At 38.5% G+C, this 23549-nt stretch overlaps 1 protein-coding gene across 3 annotated transcripts in view; it reads left to right on the forward strand.

Moving 5' to 3' along the window:
* Window positions 1-23549, forward strand: part of ATF6 (activating transcription factor 6) — a 208241-nt gene that overhangs the window by 164248 nt on the left and 20444 nt on the right. The gene's annotated exons all lie outside the window — the stretch shown is intronic.

Raw genomic sequence — 23549 nt, forward strand, 5'->3', positions numbered from 1 at the left:
TAGGTGAAAAGGAAACCCTGTGACAAGAGGGACACTTCTACCTTTTAAGTACAATGTAAATCATTGCTTTATTTAGACATTTTTAAGTTGTATTCTTCCATAGCTAAGTACCTATAGTGAGTTCCTTACAGCATAGGCTTGTACTTCCTTATCTAGGGAGGTTTCATGCCTTGGAATTTAGAAAGTTTTCTCTGTAATCACTTTTTAATTAAAAAAAATTTTTTTAAGCAAAAACTTTAAGACTGATTAGATTAAGGCTTTCTGTCTTATAACCTTATATGTGGCCACAGTGAAATCTTGTCTCTAAATCCTAGCTTCTATATAAAAACTTACTAAAACTAATTAATTCAGAACTGATAAAGCATCTTTGAACACCATGCAATTTTCAAGGGACAATCACTTATGTGAAAATTTGGTGTAAGAGTTAAAGAAAGGATCTATGTATTGGTCATTAAGCATTGTTGTGGATAGATATGCTTGTAGTAACAAGTTATTTCACAATAATTATCACTGGCAGACTTAAATATTAACTGGAAGTCAGGAAATACTCTTAAATAAATGTGGCTGCCTATTATTGCTAGCATTTCTAACCACTAGAAGTATAATTCTAACTTTGCACCATTGTGGCAAGTTGCATACTTGTTTGGGGTTTTGTTTTTTTCTTATGTGTTATCTTTTTTGTCCCAATTAGCTAATATACTTTTTAAAGTTAAAAGATGTAGACGCCCTTTATTCTGTAACCCCTCAGTGTCTAACAGAATGCTCAGAACACAGTTAAAGTTGCTATTATCAAACTGTAGTAGAAATAGACTCTCGTTTCTCAATCCCATTCACTGGTGAAAAGTTAAGTGCGTCACTACTAAGTGTTAAACTGTCAGTCTCAGAGTGCAGGCTGTTTCAAATGCCAATGTACCTCTAGTTGAACCAGGTATGAAATTATCTAATATCTTTACTGGATCATCTGTATTAATACCTGCAAAGAAAGCAGACAGCTTTTTGTTGTTTTAAAAAAAAAAGTTCCTATAAGATCCCAGTCAAATTAAGCCTTGAGTAGAAAATGTTGAACATTCTGTGTTACTGTTTAAGTTGCAGAAGTGTGTGAGCTGTCCTGCAAAGTAAATAAGCATCTGTTTATCTCTCTTGTCAACTTAGAGAATTGAGAAAAGAAAAGTGATATGGAAATTCTCATAAATGGATTTAGACCTACAAAGGGGTTCAGAAGAACTGAACTGAAGAAAAGGAATCTGTTGGCTCTAGTATAAAGAGCGCTAGGTTTGTAGTCAGACGGCCTGGGTTTTAATCTTGGCTCTGCCACATAGGCATTATCTTGTTTGTCCTATGTGGACCTTAGTTGTCTCGTGGGATCTCAGTTTCCTTATGTTTAAAATGAAAGAGTTGAACTAGATGAGCTCTAAGGTTTCTCCTACTTCTGAAATCCTATAATTTCTTAATCTTGTTCAGAAATTGTCTTTCTGTGACATTTAAAACCCACCACAATCTGGCCCCAACCTAACTTACCAGCCTCTTTACATGTTACTATCTTTCACAGACACAGCACAACCAAACTGGCCTGCTGGCTATTTCTCACCCACTGCACTCCCATGTCCCATCTCTTTTCCCCGTGCCTGTGATACACTTCTAGCTTCCTTCAAAGCTCAGCCCAAGCTCTGCTTTTTACAGACACTGTGAATTTCCCTTCAGTGCCATATTGTCAAAAGTTATCTTGTCTTTTATATATATAGATATGTACACACATACACACATATATGTGTGTATGTGTGTGTACATATATATATGTATGTGTATAATTTATATTTCCTTTAATATACAAGAAGTTCCTTGAGGGTGAGAACTGTTTCATTTTTGTTTTTGTAAATCTCAGTTCCTAGACTTGGGGACTTTTGTCTGACACATAATAACTGCTTAATAAATGCTTGTTGAAGGGTGAGTTGAATATGAAGGGATGATATCTCAAAAATACAATTAAGTGGTGAGAGAGGATTGTACTGGGAGAAGGAGAAAGGGAAAGGTAGAATGGGGTAAATTATCTCACATAAAAGAGGCAAGAAAAAGCTTTTATAGTGGAGGGGAAGAGGGGGGAGGTGAGAGGGAGGGAGTGAATCTTACTGTCATCGAATTTGGCTTAAGGAGGGTATAACATATACACTCAATTGGGTATGGAAATCTATTTTACCCTACAGGAAAATAGGGGGGAAGGGGATAAGAGAGAGGGGGATGATAGGGCAGATTAGGGGAGGGAGTAATCAGAAGCAAACACTTTTGAGGAAGGACAGGGTCAAGAGAGAGAATAGAATAAACGGGGAGGGATATGATGGAGAGAAATATAGTCTTTCACAACATGGGAGTGTTTTGCATGACTACACATGTATAATCTATATCAAATTGCTTCCCCTCTCAGTGAGGGTGGGTGGGGAGGGAGGAAGGGAGAGAGAATTTGAAACTCAAAGTTTTAAAAACGAATATTAAAAATTGTTTTTACATGCAACTGGGAAATAAGATATACAGGCACTGGGGTATAGAAATCTATCCTGCCCCACAGGAAAATAGAAGAGGAAGGGGATAAGAGAAGGGGGGGGCAGATTAGGGGAAGGGGTATTCAGAATGCACACCATCTTGGGGTGGGAGAGGGGAGAGATGGGAGAAAAATTGGAACTCAAAAATCTTGTGAAAGTGAATGTTGAAAACTAAAAATAAATTAATTTAAAGAAAGACAGCAGAAAAATGCTTGCTGATTGATCGATTCCTTTAGTAAGAGCATTTGTCAGATATCTGATCATATGATGTCAATAGAAGCTTCTCATTGTGTGTGTGTGTGTGTGGAGACCTGCCAGAAATGGGATATAGCTTACTTTTGGCCAGCTCAGCCTTAGAGTGGTATGCTTTTCTGCTATAGAAATAAGTGTTTATTCTTAAGGCATAATTTGCTAAATTTTGTCCATTTAAGATTTGGTACTAGTTTAGGGAAACCTCTGGTTTTACTTCATACAAGAGTGATACGACTCTTAATGTTAGGCCTAAATCAATCAGCTATAGCTTAATTTCCATTTTTCTCAGCAATGAGAACAGTTTCTTGAGTCTATTGTTCCATGGATCAAGAAATGCTGTGGTTGGAAAGTTATTTTCTTTTTTTCTTTCAAAGTTCTTTATATGTGATATCATAAGATTTAGAGCTAAAAAGAGACCTTAGATATCATTTAGTCCAGGGATGGGGAACCTACACAATTTCCTTGTGTGTAAAAATGTGATGTGACTAAATCAGGGGTGGGAAACTTTTGGCCGTCAAGTGTGGCCCTTTGACTGAATCCAGATTTCACAGAACAAATCCCAAAAGGATTGAGAACAAAGGGATTTGTTAAATCAAAGGGCTACGCTTGAGGGCCTCAAGGCCACAAGTTCCCCACCCCGATTTCATCACATCACAATTTCACACACAAGGAAATTGAGACTTTGAACATTTAGGTGACTTGACTAAGGTCATACCTACAGCAGTGCTAGGATTTGAACTCAGGTTCTTTGACTTCAAATCCAGTATTCTATGCCAAATTTCTGCTCCCAACAGCAGTGATGTCAAACTCAACTAGAAATGGAGGCCTCTAAACCATACGTGAGGCAGGTAGGTGGCACCATTGTGCATAGAGCACTTGGCCTGGAGTCAGGAAGACCTGAGTTCAAATCCAGCCTCAGACACTTACTAGTTGTGTGACTCTGGGCAAGTCACTTAACCCTATTTACGTTAAGCCACTGGAGAAGGAAATGACAAACCACTCCAGTGTCTTTGTCAAGAAAATCCCATGGACAGCATTGAGGTGTTACTGTCCGTGGGGTCACAAAGAGTCAGATGTGACTGAACGACTGAGCAACAACAAACCATCCATAATGATCCTTGTGGAGGCATGTTGGTATAGAAAACCATAAAGTAACTTCAAGTTTTATTAAATTATTTATTTTGTTAAACATTTACAACTTATATTTTAATGTGGTCCGAAGTATTGTGGATTTCATTTGGCCTGTGGCCATGTGTTTGACCCTGTTGCCCTACAGCATGTGTCTCACACACACACACACACACACACATACACACACACACACGGATTACAGATCTGGATGACTGCCCCACACTCCACCTCCCCACTTCAATCTAACAGTAACCAAACTTACTTTAGAATAATTACATTAAACTTTGTTCAGCTTCATCTTCTTTTCTAGTATAAGTTTTCAAGAAATTTTGAAAATCTTAAAAAAGTGTGTTTTGTTTTGTCTTTCCCACTTGAACAAGCATTTATTAAAGCCCTGTGTGCTAGGCCCTGTGCTTGGTTACTAGGGTTACACCTAGCCCTAAAAACTAAACATTACTTTCCCTCAAGGACCTTACATTCTTCTTAGGGAATGATTTTTTTAATCACTTCCAGTTCCTAAATTTTATGATTCTGTTATTTTTTTATTCATGTTTCTAATTAACCTTAGCCTGGCATACTATTTTTTCATTTTTATATTTTTTCCCTTGTAAATAAGCTCTGGAACATCCAGTCATATGGTTTCTAGTTTATATAGAAAATGGGAGCAGCTCGGTGGCAGAATAAATAGAGTCAGGCCTGGAGTCAGGAAGAGCTGAGTTCAAATACAGCCTCAGCTGCTTACTAGCCATGTGACCCTGGGCAAATCACTTAACCCTTGTTTACTTCAATTTCTTCATATCATATCATATAAAATGATCTGACCACTCCAGTATCTCTGCCAAGAAAACCCCAAATGGGGTCACAAAGATTCGGACGTGGGTGACCAACAGCAGAAGGAAAGGAGGGAGCAGATGCCAGGATTGCTTAATCACTTGCTGACTGTTCCCTCACCCTGCCTGCCACCACCGCCGAGGGAAAGACTAGGGAATAAGAACGGATTCAGTTTCCTGTCATCTCCGAAACCAAACTTGTGTGTCCCAGTACGTGAATCATGAGATGGCCGACTTCTTCTAGGTTGGGAAAGTGTTTGTATGTGTGTGGCTTATGCATAGTAGGTGCACAAAGCATAGATATAAATCCCTTTTCATATAAGAATCAACAAAGGATAAAAAGGAGGGTTTGGGGAGAGAGATTCCAGCACATTTCTTTGTCCTCTTAAAGGCATCATGTCCACACAGTTTAGGTAGAAATATTTATAGCTCATGTTTCCACAGCACTTTACAGTTTATACTGCTGTTTCTTCATAACAGTACTGTCAGGACAGGGTGCTGGTGTTAGTATCACTTCAAGTTCATTGTTCTTTCCTTTATACATAGACCAGGGAAATTAACTGTGAGGAAATAAAGCATAACCAAGCTCATGAATTCTATTCTAGTAATCCTCCTATATTCTGGAAAGACAGAAACTTAGAGGTGAGTTGTATCACAACATCAGTGAGCAAGGAAAGGAATTAAGAACATTGACTATAACTTACTTTTTCTGAGACTCTTGAGTCTAAGAACCACATGAAATTTCACAATAAGAATGATTGGAGATAACTAAAATCAGTAGATCCTGGTTAATCATGTAGTTCTATAACAAGTCCACTTCCCCCCTTACTCCTCTCGTCTCCCCCCCCCCCAAAAATCTCTCCTTAGGAATCTCTTGCTTTCTTTGGCTTCAGTGCTAAACTCCACTTCTCTGATTTCCAAATCCATAGTATTTAGTCCTGTCTCTCAAGCCAAATGTTTAGTTGGTTCCTGCATATCTCTTCAGGGATGACTTACAGACACCACAGATTTTACGTGTTCCAAAGCACACGTATTGTCTTTTTTCAGTACCAGAAGTCCTTCGACTTGACTGTCTTTTTCACTGGTTTCTCCATCACCTGTGCTGAAAGCTGTGGCATTACCTTTGCCTTTTGGCTTCCTCTTTCCATCACTTTCCCTGTCTAGTCAGGGAAACACATCAAGTTCTTCAGATGCTGTTTACACAATATCTCTTCTGTTTAACTTACTACTTTCTATCTACTTCCTCCCCAAAGCAGGCCTCCATTACCTCCTAGCTAGTCTATTACTGTTGTCTCCTAACTGGCCCCCCCACTTCTTGTTTTGTCCCTTTCCAGACCATCCTTCACATCGCTGTCAGAAAAATTCTCTTTACTGATGAAATCATGCCATTTTTCTGCTCAGAATCCAGCGATACCTTCCTATTGCCCAGGGAATCTAGTACAGATTGCTCAGCCAGACATCAAAGGCCCTGCATGATCTATCACCACCCACCCTTTTCAACTTTATTTCATATGTTCCCCATCCATATACTCTCTATTTCAATTAAATCAAACTACTTGCCATCCTCTATAAATATCCCGTATTTTTTCCTCGCATCTGTGCCTTGGCTTATGCTGTTTCTCACAGCTGGAATAATACTCACATTTATAGAACACTTTATGTTTATAGAGTTCTGTCACATAACATCTTCTGTGCTCCTTCCATGTCACACAAATCCCCCCCCCACCTTATATCTCCCTATTGAAATCTTATCCATTTTTCAAACCAGCTCAAATACTAACCTTTTCCATTAATATTTACCTGATCCCTAAAGTCTAAATTTGGACCACACTATAAACATTTGTTGACTGACTGTTAACTAACTTAATCTCTTTATTCTACCTTGGCTCCTGACATGACTTGGGTATAAAGAGTGGCATCATTAACAATTCAGAGGAACAAGGAAGAATCACTTATCAGACCTATGGATAGGGTGAATTGTAACCTCTCTTGTATATACTCTTTTCTCTCCTCTAATTATGTTGCTATCCTGGTACAGACACTCATCAACTCACCACCTCAACCCAAATTGATAAAAGGAGTACTGAGCATTAATTCTTACAGTTCTGTACTATGGATTTAATTGGTGAGAAGGCAATAATGAGGATATGAATGTTGGGCCTAAGACCTCAGTATTTGCTGGTTGCATCAGTCTTTATTATGTCTATTATTATCAGTCTCATTTTTATGTTTGCAATTTAATTGGTCTTTGTTCTGCAAGTGTTTCTGCTTTCCTTCTGCCACTAAAAACAGTTTAAAATAACATGTGTTAGTTAAAGATTTAAGCATCAAAATAGAAATTCTTTCTTTTTTGCTTTGTGGGGATCTTCCTACGGTAAAAAATAGAAATGAGATAAGTGCCTCAAGTAAAAGGTAACAAGATTGATTATGAAGATTATTGAATCATAATAAACTGCTCATCCATCTTTTTCTTTGAGAAGACTTTTTCTATATGATTACCTGCATATTTATCATGGATAATAAAAGAAAATCCCTTACCATTAAGAAAGAATTTTAAGGTTCCACTTGTAGTTCCATATATCAACATTTCCTCCATTTAAAGGTTTTCTACTTGATGTTGTGATTAAACTGCTCAACTGCTTTCCTTGACTCTTGGTAAGAAGTTTAGCAAAATTCTGAGGCATAGAATGGGATGTGTGCTGGAGGTAGAGGTGGGAGCCTGTTTGATAGCATCCAGGACTGGCTGTAAAAGGTTTAAATTTTTATTTTGGTTGAATTTGATTTTTTCCTTTCTTGATGCTTAATTAACAATGGATTTGGGAAGGACCTTTGAACTTTCATTGATTTGAATTTATCCACCCACATAAAGCAAGTATATTTTTAAAACATTCAAAGAATTCTTGAAATTGGCTGACATGTAAAGGATGGTAATGGTGGAATGCTCTATTTCATGGTGAGTTAGCTTAGGAATGGATTGCATATAGTGGGTAAAAAGGGTTAGAACCAGATTGTAGAGAGCGTTACATACCAGACCAGAAAATACTGATTTAGACCCAAATTTTTTTTTGGTAAGATGATTATTCTTGAAGAATTCACAGTGCTTTCTTATGTATATTTTCCAGATATTATTTGATTAAGTAATAGGTATCATGAAGAAATGTCAGTGGTTTTCCTACCTCTGTGACCACTCCTGTGTCCCCTTCACCATTACCTTCTTCCACCAGCTTCAGATGTGGAAGTTTGCCAGGTTCTGCTGTCTGACTTGATGTCTTCTCTTTCTCCACTGACCTCCTTCAATTAAGTAAATATGTTACGTACCCACTATATGCAGAGCACTCAGGTAGGTGCTAAGGCATATACAAAGTTTGGATAAGACATGTCTCAGCCTTTTTGAGGGGAATATGGCTCATTTACAAACAGTTATAGGATAGGAACATACACAGATAATTATAACATAGTATAATACATGTTAAGCATATGCAAAGGATACAGACAAGGTACAGGAGGGAAATTCATTACTGACTCAAGATCAGGGAAGGCTTTAAGCAAGGCAAGTCAACAAACATTTATCAAATGCTTATTATGTGTCAGGCACTGTGCTAAGCACTGTGATACAGGAAGAGAGAAAGCTCTTGCCCTAGAGGAACTTACATTCTAATGGGAAAAAGCAGCACATTTAAAAGGGAGATGAACAATGGTGCTGGGGAAGGTGCCCATGTGGACCAGAAACAGAACCAGAAGAAGAAATGAAGGATGGCTGGCCTGAGATTTTCCACAAAGTAGAGGCTGTAGGAGAAACTCACCAATGTGAGGAGGCCTTAGGGGCACAGGAACATTCCAGAATGAGAAAGCCACATCTCAATATCCTGCCACTTCTCAGATGCAACATGTCCCATACCAAACCCATCATTTTCCTGTCCTAAAGCAGCTGTCTTTCTCAGTTTCCAGTTTCTATTGATAGTCTCACCATCTTCCCAGTCAGCTAGACTGGGATGATTCCTAGTCAGTCACCTTTGACTCTGGCAAACAATGATTCTTCATCTTTGACTTTATAACACTTACTGCCTATACCACTCATTTGGCACTTACTGCTATACTGCTTTGGAGCATCTTCTGCGGTCTTCTTTTGTACAATTACTGATCAAACGAAGCTATGTATATAAAGTACTCTGTGATCCCTGTTGCTCTCTCTGTATGTTAACTAATAATAATAATTTTTGTCTGCACCTGTGATTTTGTCGGTGTGAGCAATTCTTAGGGAAGAGACTTTCCCTACTGATTCAGATGGGCAATTGTTTTCGAACCTTATACTCAGAGAGCTGCCCAGATCCCTGAAAGTTTAAGTGACTTGCCCAGCATCGCAGCATTTGTCAGAAGCAAGACTTGAACCCTTCCTGATTCTGAGTTCAGCTCTCGGCCTGCTAAATCAATCTGCCACTATAGTGACTGCTTTTCGTATTATTATTTAACTTTCCAAGTATACATCTTATTTCTACAACTAGATTATAAACTTCTCGAGGTTAGGGACTGTGAATCATACTGTTTGAGTCCCTTCCTGTACCTCGAGCACAGTGCTATGCCTACAGTAGATGTTCAGTGAATGCTTGCTCTTTATCATTCCCCTTCAACTTCCTGCCATCATTGAAGTACCTGATTTTTCATTGTTTCTCCTAAGCCTTGATTATTCAGTCCTCCCCAGATTTGACATAGCTCTTCTAGAACCCTTTGCTTCAAACACAGCTTCCTTCCTTCCCTGACTCCCCTTAAAAAAAGAGCTCCCACTAGCCAGGTTTAATAGTAAAGATTGTCTTATATATGCTCGATAAAGGCTAATGGATACATCTATAGACCTGGCCTAGCTTTTCACATTGAAGAATGCTATGGTTTAGTGTCATAAAGAGAAATAGAGAAAATTTTAAAGACTTTGATTTTGCCTTTTGGTATATAACATAACCCATTTTTTAACGTGCTGGTCAGTGTTGGTCACTGAGGATTTTCACATATCCTAGGAAGTTCCTCTTAGATTAATTTGCATTTGTTTTATCTGTGATGCCACTAAGGCCCCCTGGAGTTTGTACCTAATTGACCTTCAATGTCCTGTCAGCTTCCAGTGAGATCATTCTAACTCCCTTTACCATGTGTCATGGAGCCGCTTCCAAATAGAAGCTGTTCCAACAGATGTTCAACATTCAACTACTAAAAACTGGAGATCTGATTCCATTTACATACATGTTACTGATCCAGGACTTTTTAATTCCCCAACAACTGAAGTTTCTTTTCCATGTTAATAGGCTTCTCAGAATAACATGATGTAGATTTACATTTCTCCTGAAAAATCAAACAATCAGTAGATTGTCAGAAAGAGCATCATAGACATATATCGTGGTGCTTCTTGATTCCATGGAAGATGGGGGTAGGAGAGGCACTATTGAATGATAAACCCCCATAGACTCTTCCTGGCTTCCCCTTGCCCCATGTTTCCCAGCTTCAGACTCTAATCCCATATGGAGTTCTTCTCCCGTTGATAATAATGCTTCCATCCTTTTTCTCCCAATTCCTCTCATTTAACTGTCTTTGAAGAAAAGGATGTCAGTTTCTAATTTCTTGTTTATCCCACCATCTCTATAATATGTTCACAACCCTTCCATTGCTTTTAAAGGCTTTTCCTGCTGATAATGCAAGGACACATACAGGGGCTTAGGATAACAAATAAGGAAAGTTACAGAACTATAAGAACTCTTTACCCCTTATTGAGATAGATAGTTCTGGGCTTTAGGGGGAATATCGTTGGAGCTAATCCTTGATCTATCTTAACTGCACCTATTCTCTCATTGACCTCCGTTAGTTTTTCTTCTTAGACTTAGCCAACCACAGATTCTCTGGGTTAGAGGAAGGATCAAACAATCAACTTTCTAGCTAAGGTAGATTCAAATAAGCAAGATTTCCACATTCTGACTTCTCTTAGAACTTGCTTTCTAATCTTATGTCTGGGTGTGTTGAAAGAGCTACCACAGTCCCAGTGATTCCTCCAAACAGAATCATGTCCTGCAGTCATCTTGCAGCTATCCTGCTTCCCTAAAGCAAATTCACCAGCTGGTTTTCTTAAGGTTGGCTTCCTAACCTGGGGACCATTGGGCTTCTCCTGGCTAGCATCTAGACCTTGCTTCCTTCTTGAAGGAGGCCTGTGTGGCAACTCTCCCCTATAATTTCTGAAAGCAGATTCTTCTACCTACTTCAAAGCCTGGATTGTATCCAGCCTCTCACCAAATTCCTCTTTCCTGTCTTAGAGCCTCTAACTTTCAGTTCATTTGCAGAGATGCATGATATACAGAGCTTAATGAATGGCCATCAAGGTCTGAGTTCCACCTACTTAGCCAAGATATTGTAGTATGGAAGAAAGAGTGTTATAATTGGAGTCAGGGAAACTCAGTTTCAAATCCTAAGCCTGGTACTCTTCTGACCCCTCTGTCTTCTCACCTGTAAAATGGCATAGTTTGGCTAAATGTTTCTTCTAGCTCTATATCTATGATCCCATGATTTTTGATGAGCTCAATTCATATGTCCTTTCTTCACTAGACAAGAGACTTTTCTAAAATCTTCTCACTATAATTTAATCATTACAACTTTACTTTAAACATGTAGCATCAATAACAGTTTCTGTCCATGGAATGGAACAGGTCTTTCTCTAGTAGTTCCCCACATAGGATTTTCAATACTAAAACATAAAAAGCAGAAATTGTCAAGTATATTGTGGATGTGATTGCTAGCCACATGTTGGTTCATTGAATGGCCACTAATGTCTCTTTCAACTCTGAGATACTATAGTTGTAAAATTTAATGTTCTTTCCATGTATTTTCAATAGAATGTAAATTCCTTGAAGACAGGGACCCATCTCAGTTTTTTCATTTCTGTCCCAGAACCTTAACACAGTGCCCAGCACGTGGTAGAGGTGCTAAGTAAGTGCTTTGTTAATTGATTGATTCTGGATAGGGACCACTTTTGTTGGCAGCCATATTCTCATATAATTTTTACTATTTTAAAGTCAAAATATCAGGAGAGAAATGGGGTAGAAATTATGTGCATAAGTATGGCTTATTAATATGCATTATAGTGGCTGTTGGAGAGATGAGAAAGTGGAAATAAGTCTAATTCAGCATTTACAAGACCCAGTGAATCTTGTATGTATGTTACAGCATAATAATGTGAAGTCTTTTTCATTGATAAGCTTTTTCACTCTCTATTTCCTTATGTTCCTAAACAAATACAGAGCACTGGGAAATTGAGAAATTCAGAGAGGAATAACCAAATATACCAGTCGGTCAGTTTTCAGTTGGCTTTGAAACTGATAGTGCCTTCTATGTTTCACATGCACAAGTTAGGAGGAAGAATACAACCAACCTGAACATAAATGTAAAACTAGTTGCTACTACACGTGTGTTTTGGCCTGATGGTAAGTGTTTAATATTTGGCATAATATTTAATGTGATGTCCTTCATAAAAACTGGCATCAGAATCACATAAAAATGAAGTGTGTTTGTATTTGTAATAAAATAAATGGCTTCCAGGTTAAATACCCTGAATTTGCTGTGATAACCAAGGCCATTTGAATGTTGAGGATAATTTTGTCTCTATATAAACTCTGTAGAGAAATAAATGGGGAAAATGCCAGCCCAAGATTTTTTGTCATCTAAAGCAAACCCCCGCCCCCCCCAATTAGGTAGATCCAACCCAGCCAAATTCAATTTCAAAGTTTGTTTGTTTGCTCCATTTTATTCGAACACACACAAAAGCCTTTGACTGTTCCTGGTCTTGCTGTCTATGGTTTTGTTTTGTTTTTTTTCCCCTACTCAGAGCCACAGCCACTAAACTATGTCTGACAAACTGACAGCCCAGTTTTACATTCAGAATAAAACAAAACATACTGTTTAACTGAATAAAAACAAAGTCACTCATTCTTCTCCCTAATTAATTTGCTGTCTATAATTTCAGGGATGGGACCATGTGTTTTCCCAGGAAACCTATGTGTATGCCTGCACTGAAACTTCTAGTAGGTTCCAGTAAAGGGGCCAGGCTTTCCAGTAACAAGAGAAGTCGCTTTGTCTCCCCTTAACTTATTGTTTCACACAGAGTCCCACTAAGTAATCCCATTGATTTCACTCCCTTTTATACAGTGTTTCTACTGTTATTCAAAGGAGCCATACTCATTATGTTAAGCTCTGGGTCATTTGAGATTAGCCAAAGAAATTTGGTAAACTGTTACCTAGAGAAATATTGTTATAGCTGGTGCTATCAGTAGGAACTTGAAGTAACTGATGAAATTAGCTAAACACAGCACTTGAGTGTCAGGAAAATTTATTTGCCACCAGACTAAATCAGAGTATACCAAAGGTTTGCACAATGAAGCAGTACAATAGATTTGACCTTTCACTTCCAGAGATTTAAGTTATTTCATCAGAAACTATCATTGAAGACAGTATATCTGTGGTGTATTTAGAGTCATATACTATTAGAGCTGGAAGAAAACTGAGATCACTGAGACCTACTTTTCACTGCCCTTTTCCCCTCACCATTTTCAGGTGAGGAAACTGAGGCTCATTCATGGAGGTTAAATAAGTTGTCTGTTGTCACATTGAGGGGAAGTGGCAGATCCAACATTTGAACCCAATTCTCCTAGTCTCATCTTCTCATTTCTCTTCCCAGCTGGGTCTGGTTCCTCACCATTCCCCAGCCCAAAAGAATGGGTACTGTTCTCTTGCCCTCACTGACAGATTGTTCTATACTTACCATGACATCGTTCCAAAGCCCTCCACCAGCTTGCTTGGTATGCCATTCTGCCTTGACTCCCTCTATTCCCCTACACCAAACAAATGAATATTCATTTATACCTGAACATAGATTGTTTTTCTGCCTCCTGGTCTTTGTTCCTGCCATTCCTTCTGCCTAGAATTTTCTTCCCCTTCAGTCTCTGCTTATCCAACCCAACCTATCCTTCAAGGGCTCTGTCATAACCCACTTCTTCCATGAAGCCTTACCTTATCTTCCCAACTGAAAGTGATCTTTCCCTTCATCATAGCACTTGGCTCATATCTCTTTTATGCTTGCTGTGTCTTATGTTGTCATAAAATCATTTGTCATTTTGCATCACAGAAGATAATAAAGTCCGTATGTAAGTATGGGTTGGGAGAGGCATGGCAGAAAAGACATGAAGACTTTAGTGGACTTTAAGCTTAGAAGAGTCAGCTGCTCATCATGGCAGACAAAAAAGTTAACACTGCATTAGACCTGATTAAAGAGGTCATTGGTTCATAGATTTAGAGCACTCACACTGGCTAATTCTGTGGTTGAGGAGACTAGGGCTCTGAGAAGTTAACTCACTTAACCCAAAGTCCCACAGGGAGTAAGTAAGTTCAGATTCCAGGCTCATTCATGCTGTACCATGTAGCCCCTGTACCATACCCAGTACAGGAGAGGCAAATGATAATCCTGCTGGGCTGTGCCCTGGTCAGTTCAAATCTGGAGTGCTGTATGGAGACACAACTGAAAACTTTCATCCCTGAGAAGAAAGAGATGAGGAACTATGCTTGGTTGGATTAGCCTCACTGGACAGAATCAAGAGCACTTGGTTGAAGTATAGAAGCAGACTTGGCCTAGTAAAATGAGAAGCTGCCTAACACCTAGAGGCACAGATTTGGGGGCTACTTTTGGAAGTAATGGATTCACTGGAGGTCTTCAAACCACTGACTGGTGATTTTAGAGGAGCTGGACTTGTTGACCTCATACTTTCCTTACAGTTTTGTGATTCTGTGGTTCTGAGTCCTAAAAATTGTGGTCTCGACTCAAAATACAGGCTCAAGTCTGAAGGCACATGAATGATGTCTTTACCCCTTTGTCCCAACCCTGCTCTGTGAACTTCAATAAAAATTTGTAATTCTTTTATGTAATAACTGTCCCCTAATGTGTTTTATAGTTATTTGTATACATATGTTTGATATTTTGGGCTGCTAGATGGCACAGTGGTTGGAATGCCTGGAGTCAGAAAGACTCATCTTTGTGAGTTCAAATCTGGCCTTAGACACTTACTAGCTGAGTGACTCTGGGCAAGTCATTTATCCCTTTTTGCTTCAGTTTCCTCATCTGTAAAATGAGCTGAAGAAGGAAATCATCAACCACTCTAGTATCTTTGCCAAGAAAACCCCAAAGAAGAATCAGACATGACTGAAACAACTGAACAACAACAGCATTTCACATTTGCATTTGAAATATACATTTACATACATGTATATTAGTACTAAGTTAATAAACTCCTTGGGGCAAGGATAATGTGTTATTTACTCAGCATCTGGCATAATGTCTTGCACATAGTAGACATTCAGCCAACATTTATTGAATTGAATTGTGACATTAGATGAGTGTCTGAATTTCTTGGAGCCCCAGTTTCCTCATCTTTAAGAATGAAGAAAGGAATATTAATGCTCGATCAGGAGTCCTTAACCTTTTTTGTGCATCATGGAACACTTTGGCTGTCTAATTAAGCCTATGGACTCCCAAGAGTAATGCTTTTAAATGCATAAAATAAAATATATAGGATTACAAAGGAAACCAGTTATAATGAAATACAGTTATCACAATATTTTTTTTTAAGTTCATGGATCCCAGGTTAAGAACCTCTGTAGAAGATGATCCCTTTTATCTTGAAAACCACAGCTCATTGGCAGTTAATATCTCTTGAAAATTAATTGTGTGCCTTAGACAACAAATAAATCGTAAGCCTGTTTTCTGATTATAGTGAGTTTCTATGAATTGGAAGAATTAATTCCTTACCTCCCACTTAAAAAAACATAAAACAATTGCACTTTCCCACACAGGATAGCCTGGATAGCTATGTGGTAGCAAAGGAAGTACTTAATGCATTTGTCATCATTATTTTTGGCATCTCTCTGCATGAGTGCCCTTTTCAAGTCTCTAGTTTCAGGAATCCATTTCTTACTCATGTGCACAATTGCAAACAAAAGGGCATGTGATTTAACATTTGGAGTTTAGATTGCACTTATGGTAATGAATTAGAAAGTATTACATTTCCTTTAAAAATATTACTCATTCAAGTTTGAAAAACAATTCTCAGTATTAAAAAAAAACCCAGAATTTCATATTGAAAATTTAATTCTATGGCATTCAGTCATTTGTTTTTTAATTTGATTCATTAAAGGAAGACAACATAAAATTCTACCTTTAAAAGTAAGAGGCTACTTTGTTGAATGGAAGAGATTGGAAGGATATTGAGAAAATAACTAGTCCAGCCTTTTGCCTTTCTAGAAGATGGTACGAACTGTTCCAGATAGATGAAAATTCATGTTAACATGAAGCCATTCAGTGCAAAAATTGGTATGGCCGGGTTCCATCTTGGATCCTGTCCAGTAGGATTTATTGAAGAAATGGATCTCATTATAAAACTCTCACCCATGTTCCTGTGACATGAGCTCTAAAATAGTGTTGCATTAAGATTCCAGTTGGTTTTTTTTCTATTTTACAAAGGAAAATTATTTTACAACCTGCCTCTGAACTTTACATGAAGCAGCTATATGGCAAAGTGAAAAAATTACTGGACCTAGAGTCAGAAAGATCTGAATTCGTTTACACACACACACACACACACACACACACACACACACACCTAATAACTGTAATCCCAGACAAATCACTTAACTGCTGTCTGCCTCAGTTTCCTGATATGTAAAATGGGGTCTGACCATAGAACTTACCTTTCAGGATTCTTGTGAAGATCAAATGAGACAATATTTATAAAGTACCTAGCATAGTGCCTGACACATAGCAGGTGCTTAATAAATGCTTATTTTCTTCCATACTAGACTTTGTTATTAATTCACTTAAACATTTGTTAAGTATCTTATATGCAATGGACTATTCTAGGTGCTACAAATATAAAGAAATAACTAGACACAGCCTGTGTCTGCAAGGAGCTTGCAATCTAATAGGGAATTAAGACATCTGTATGTAGTGGTGTGTGTGGGTGCATATATACACATATATATGTATATGTATACACACACACACACACACATGAAAATAGGCAAAATTTGGTAAGTCCAACTTCTGTTAGAGATATGAGAATGGAAAAAATTAGGGAAAACCTCATAGAGGAATTAACACCTGAGCTAATTATAATAAGAGCTGGACCTGGACAGAAAGGAATAATTTCCATACATGGATGTGCTAGAGGAGTCTTCCAGATGTGGAAGAGACAGAATATTTACAGAAATGAAGGAGAGGACAAGGCAAGATTGGGGAATTCTGAGAAGTACATAGATAGTAAGATTTGGAAGAGAAGGAAAAAAATATAAGAAGGTAAATTGGAACCAAATTGTAGAGAGCCATGAATGCCAATACAACCAAAGTTTGTATTCATTCAATAGGCAATAGAGAGCCAAAGAAGGTTTTGGAGGTGGAAAGTGAAGTGATTAAACCTTCAGGAAGATGAGAGAATAGAGACAGGAAGCTCATTTAGGAAGTTCTTAAAATTTTCTGGGCCAAAGATAATGATGGCCTGAACTGCAGTGGTGGCAGTCACAGTAGTAAAGAGGGGACAAGTTTAGGAAATCTTAGTTAACAGAATTTAGCAATTGATTAGTTGTAGGAGATGATGGAGAAAGAACAGTCAAAGAGGATACTGAGATTTTGAGGAGGAAAAGGGAATGTGTCATCACCAGAAATAGGAAAGGTCAGTTTGTTAAGTGAGGTTCCTGGCCAGACTGCGATTCAGTGCCCAAATCACCTCATATCTGCCTCAAGGCTGCTACTGACTGCTGGGGGGCCCAACTCCAGCTTCAGGACCCAAGCTACTTCTTGATTCATTAAGTGTTTTACAGTTACCACTGATGTCTTGATTGCCAAATTTAGTGACCTTTTCTCACTTCTCATCCCTCTTGACCTCTCTGCAACATTTAACGCTATTGATCATCATCTCCTTCTGTATACTCTGTCTTCTCTGAGTTTGTGTGACACAACTTAATTATCCTCCCACCAGTCTGGCCATTTTTTTTACTATCTTCATCCTTGTCATGTCTCCTACGTGTGGATGAATTCCAAGACTGTTGCGGGTCCTCTTTTTTTTTTTTTGCTTTGTACTAGTTCATCTGATGATCTTATTGTTCTCATGGGTTCAGTTATCATCCCTGTGGAGTTGATCTGTACATCTAGACTCTCTTCTGAGCTCCAATCCCACAATTCCAACTGTCTTTTTTGAACTGGATGCTATATGGACATTTCAAACTCAGCATATGCAAAACAAGATGATATCTTTCCCCAGAAATCCCTCCTCTCCTCTGAATTCCCGTTACTTTGGGGGGCAGCACCATCCTCTTGGTCACGTGGGTCTGCAGCTTTGCTGTCACCCTCTCCTCATTCTCACCATACACCTCTAAGCAGCTCCCAGATCTTGCTGCTTCTACCTTCTTTCATATATTTCCCTTTTTCTTTAGTCAAATAGTCACCATCTAGTTCAGGTCCTTTTCACCTTGATTACTGCGTTGGCCTTCTAATTGGTCTGCCTGCCTCCAGTCTGTTCTCACTCCAATCCTAAAGCACAGATCAGACTTGGGCACATAGCATCTCTTCCCCTGTATCCCCTGGCATTCTGCATCCCACCACCATTCAGTAAACTCTAGTGACTCTCCATTATTTCCATGACAAAATAGAAAGTCTTTTATCAGTCATTTAAGGCTCTTTACAAACTGGCCCATTCTAATCTTTACCTCATTTTATTCATACACACACAGACACACACACAGAGTGTATCCTGCGATCCAGCTATTCAGCATGTTTGCTTTTCTTCACATATGACACTCCATTTCCCACCTTGCCTTTGCCCAGGCTGTCCTACATGCCTAGAATGCCCTCCATTTTCGTCTCCCCCTTCGAATTCCTGGTTTCCTTCAAGACTCAGCTCATATGGCACCCTCTACAGAAAGCTTTCCCCCTAGTCCCTTCATCCCCTTTAGTGTTCCCCTCTAAGGTGACTTTTCTTCTCATCTGTATGTATCTTGTATGTACCTATTTATTGACATATCTCCCTTGTTATAATGTGAAGTCCTTGAAGGCAGGGACTTTGGGGGGGGGGGGAGACTTTATTTATATCTCCAGCACTTAGCACAGTGCCTGGCACATAGGAACCTCTTAATAGATGCTTGGTGATTTATTGATTAATTCATTGGTAGGAATCCCAAAAGATATGGAGCAGACACGTGGGAGCTGTGGCACAGTGAAGCACTAGCATTTAACCTAAACCTCGAAGTTTCATTGCCCTTGGTAGAAAGCAGTGGGTTACCATCCTCTTTGTGGCCGTTTGGGTACTTGCACTTCAGGTATCATTTCAGTCCATCACTAACATTTCTTAAGTGTCTACTCTGCAGCAGGCACTAGGCTCTCAGGACTTCTCCCTTTGATTGGCTTTTCCCAGGATATCCATTTAAGAATGATGTCCAGGTCAAACTGTAATCAGGACTTTCTCTACCATGTCCCCACGCTAGATATGTCTCCTCTTCCCCTTCAGCTTCCATTTATGCATTGTCTTCCCAGTTAGAATGTAAGCTCCTTAAGGGCAGGAATTGTTATTTTTTTTTCTGCTGGTATTTGTGTTCCCAGAACTTAGCATAGTGCCTGGCACATAGTAAGTACACTTAACAAATGCTTGTTGACTCGGTCCAAGTTCCTGATCTGGGTTTGGGTCTGAGTAGCAGGTCTGTGGGCTTGTCTTCTTTGGAGTTTCAGTAGACTGCTGCTGCTGCTGGACTCAGCCCGTCAGCCAGCAGGAAAGCTCTGCTGGTTCAGAGCAACACAACTGTAAGCTTCTCTTTGGTCTGGGATTCCTGCCAAGGAATTACTCTGTAGGCTTCAGACTGGACTAGATGTTGGAACTGAGACTCCACTTTGCTCCTAGGGCCTAAGCCTAACAAGCTGCAGTTTGCTTCTGAAATTGTCCTTCACTCAGTACCCTGATGAGTTGTTTTAATGCTGACTGGTTCAGTCTATGCTTTCAATTTAACAAGATTCAACCAAGTTTTTAGGAAAATTAATCTAATTGTGTTATGCAGGATAAATTGGAAAGTGGAAACAAGGAAAAGAGATGCCTAACTTCAAGGGTAGAGTGTTGCATATACTGTCATGCCAGACAGTGTTGCATTGGTTATTTTTGCTTAACTGTTTTTCTTTGTTAGAAGAGAACATCTAATGCTGGGGGGGGGAGGGGGGGGCGGAACAAGGTATATTCAGAAATAACTGTGCTATAAAACAAAGGGCACCAATAAAACTTTAAGTGGCATTAGGGAGACTTGTTAGAATATTTCTTCTAGTAGCCCCAGAATGTAATGATATAGACCTCCACCAGAGAAGAAGATGAATGTAAAGTACTCTTACGCCAAACAAGAATGTTGTACAGAAGATGACAGGACCAATTAACTGGTAATAACAATTATAGCAAAATAATACAATCCCCATTTTAAAAAGTTACTTTGTTATTCGAAGATCTCCATGTTATTTTAATATCAAATTCTTCCCAAGTAACTTTGCTGAGTTGTACAGCCTCAGAGGTATATTTAAATTGGACTCTCTACTAGACACTAATCTATAAGACTTGACTTTGTTTTATACCCAGACTGTAAGTTGATATAAGAAAGTGGAGTCCCCATTGCCACCTTTCCAGTTATCTCAAATTGGGTGGGAGCTAGCCCTTGATCTTAAATGGAAAACATCTGTAGTCAACCTTCCCTGTTTACCTAATTATCAGGACTGAGTAAGGCCAGACTTTTCTGAATCAACAATATAGTTCCTTTTAAACTCTTAGTTCGTTTGCAAAACATACATTCGCAGCTTCTGTCTTTTGGTACAGAGTCCCTGATCCCTGTGAAATTCATCTCAGACATACAATAGTGGTGTCTAGAATGGTGAACCTATCCCTTGCCTATCTCTGTCAGTGATAGCTGTTTTGATGAGACTGTGACCTGAGCTCTAGTTCCCCAGGTTTCAGTTCTTGCTGGAATACATACAAGTTTTTCTCATATGTGTCTTTTCCCCTACCTATCTATGCTGAGCTGGCTTTGAGAGTCTACAATATATAATTAGAGGTGGGCAAGTATTCCAGTCCCAGCAGTTGTGCCTGGCATCAATAAGCTTCTGATTTAGTTAAGCTTCTGAAACTAGAATTGTCTGTGAATGCAGATAAGAAATGTGGTAGGAGAAAACCTACTGGTTTGGGGGCCGCACAAAGGCTCCGTTATGATTGGTTGCCCTTAAGAATGTGTGTAATGTCAACTTCTCTCCACATACAAGAAGAGGTAGTCACTAGTTCTTCATTTAGCCCCAATTTGTACTTGAAGGTTTTGTTCCCTGGTTTGCTCTCTTATTTGATCTAACATGGATCTGAGCTCACTAAAGCAGTACTCATAGTCCACCTGATTTAGAAAAATCAAATTATACAACACCCATTCCTGTTAAAAACACCAGAAAGCATAGGAATAAATGGAACCTTCCTAAAAATGATAGGTAGTATCTATCTAAAACCATCAGCAAGCATTACATGTAATGGGAATAAGCTAGAAGCATTTCCAATAAGATCAGGGGTGAAACAAGAATGTCCATTATCACCATTGTCATTCAATAGAAATGTTAGCTTTAGCAATAAGAGAAGAAAAAGACATTGAAGGAATTAAAATAGGCAAAGAAGAAACAAAGCTATCACTCTTTGCAGATGATATGATAGTATACTTAGAGAATCAAGTAAAAAATTACTTGAAATAATAAACAAATTTAGGGGCAGCTAGGTGGTACAGTGGATAGAGCACTGACCCTGGATTCAGGAGGACCTGAGTTCAAATCCGGCCTCAGACACAGAACACTTACTAGCTGTGTGACCCTGGGCGAGTCACTTAACCCCATTGCCTAGCCAAAAAAAAAAAAAAAAAATTAAAAAAAAAGAAATAATAAACAAATTTAGCAAAGTGACAGGATATAAAATAAACTCACATAAATCATCAGTATTTCTATATATTACTAACAAAGCCCAACAGCAAGAGGGAAATTCCACTTAAAGTTACAGTAGACATTATAAAATATATAGGAATTTACCTGCCAAAGCAAACTCAGGAATGATATGAACACAGTTACAAAACAGTTTTCACACAAATAAAGTCAAATCTAAATAATTGGAAAAATTTCAGTTGCTCATGGGTAGGCCAAGCCAATATAATAAAAACAACAATTCTGCTTAAATTAATTTACTTATTCAGTGCCGTATCAAACTATCAAAAAATTATTTTATAAAGCTAAAAAAAACAATAACAGAATTCATCTGGAAGAACAAAAGGTCCATAATATCAAGGGAACTAATGAAAAGAAATGCAGAGGAAGGTGACCTAGCTGTACCAAATCTTAAATTATATTATAAAGTAGCAATCATCAAAACTACTTGGTGCTGGCTAAGAAACAGAGTGATAGATCAGTGGAATAAGCTAGGTATGCAAGACACAACAGGCAATAACTATAATAGTCTACTATTTGATAATCCAAAGACTCCAGCTTCTGGGATAAGAACTCACTATTTAACAAAAGCTGCTGGGAAAACTGGAAAATAGTATGGCAAAAACTAGGCATAGACCAACATCTTACACTCTATATCAAGATAAAATCAAAATGGATACGTAATTTAGAGATAAAGATGGATACTATAAGCAAAGTAGGAGAGCAAGGAATAGTTTACCTATCAGACCTGTGGAAAAGGGAAGAATTTATGGCCAAACAAGAGATAGACAACATTATGAAATGCAAAGTGGATGGCTTTGATTACATTAAATTGAAAAGCTTTTGCACAGACAAAAAGTCAATGCAACCAAGATCAGAAGGGAAGTAGAAAGCTGAGAAACAATTTTTATAACCAGTGTCTCTGATAAAGGCATCATTTCTGAAATAAATAGAGAACTGAGTTGAATTTATAAGAATACAAGTCATTCCCTAATTGTTAAATGATCAAAGGATATGAATAGGCAGTCTTCAGAGGAAGAAATTAGAGATATCTATAGTCATATAAAAAAATACTCTAAATCACTATTGATTAGAAAAATGCAAATCAAAACGACCCTGAGGTCATTTCATCACACCTATCAGATTGGCTAACATGACAAAACAGGAAAATGATAGATGTTGGAGAACATGTTGGAAAATTAGAACACTAATATAGTGTTGGTGGAGTTGTGAACTGATCCAACTATTCTGGAGAGCAGTTTGGCACTATGACCGAAGGGCTATAAAACTGCGTACCCTTTGACCCAGCAATACCACTTCTAGGTCTGTATCCCAAAGAGATCATAAAAGTGGATAAAGGACCCACATGTACCAAAATATTTATAGCAGCGCTTTTTGTGGTGGCCAAGAATTAGAAATTGAGAGAATGGTAATCAATTGAGGAATGGCTGGACAAGCTTGGTACATGAATGTAATGGAATATTGTTGTGTATAAGAAATGATGAGCAGGCAGACTTCAGAAAAACCTGGAAAGACTTATATGAACTGATGCTGAGTGAAATGAGCAGAACCAGGAGAACATTGTACAGCAACATTGTGCAATGACTGACTTTGATAGACTTAGCTCTTCTCAGCACTGCAAGGATCTAAGACAACTCCAAAACACTCACAATGGAAAATGCTGTCCACATCCAGAGAAAGAACTATGGAGTCTGAATGCAGATGGAAGCATACTGTTTGCTCTCCATTTCTTTTGTTGTTTTGTTTTGATTC

Source organism: Vombatus ursinus, unplaced genomic scaffold (assembly GCF_900497805.2).
Source record: "Vombatus ursinus unplaced genomic scaffold, bare-nosed wombat genome assembly UNPS02014789.1, whole genome shotgun sequence".
Lineage (NCBI taxonomy): Eukaryota > Metazoa > Chordata > Mammalia > Diprotodontia > Vombatidae > Vombatus > Vombatus ursinus.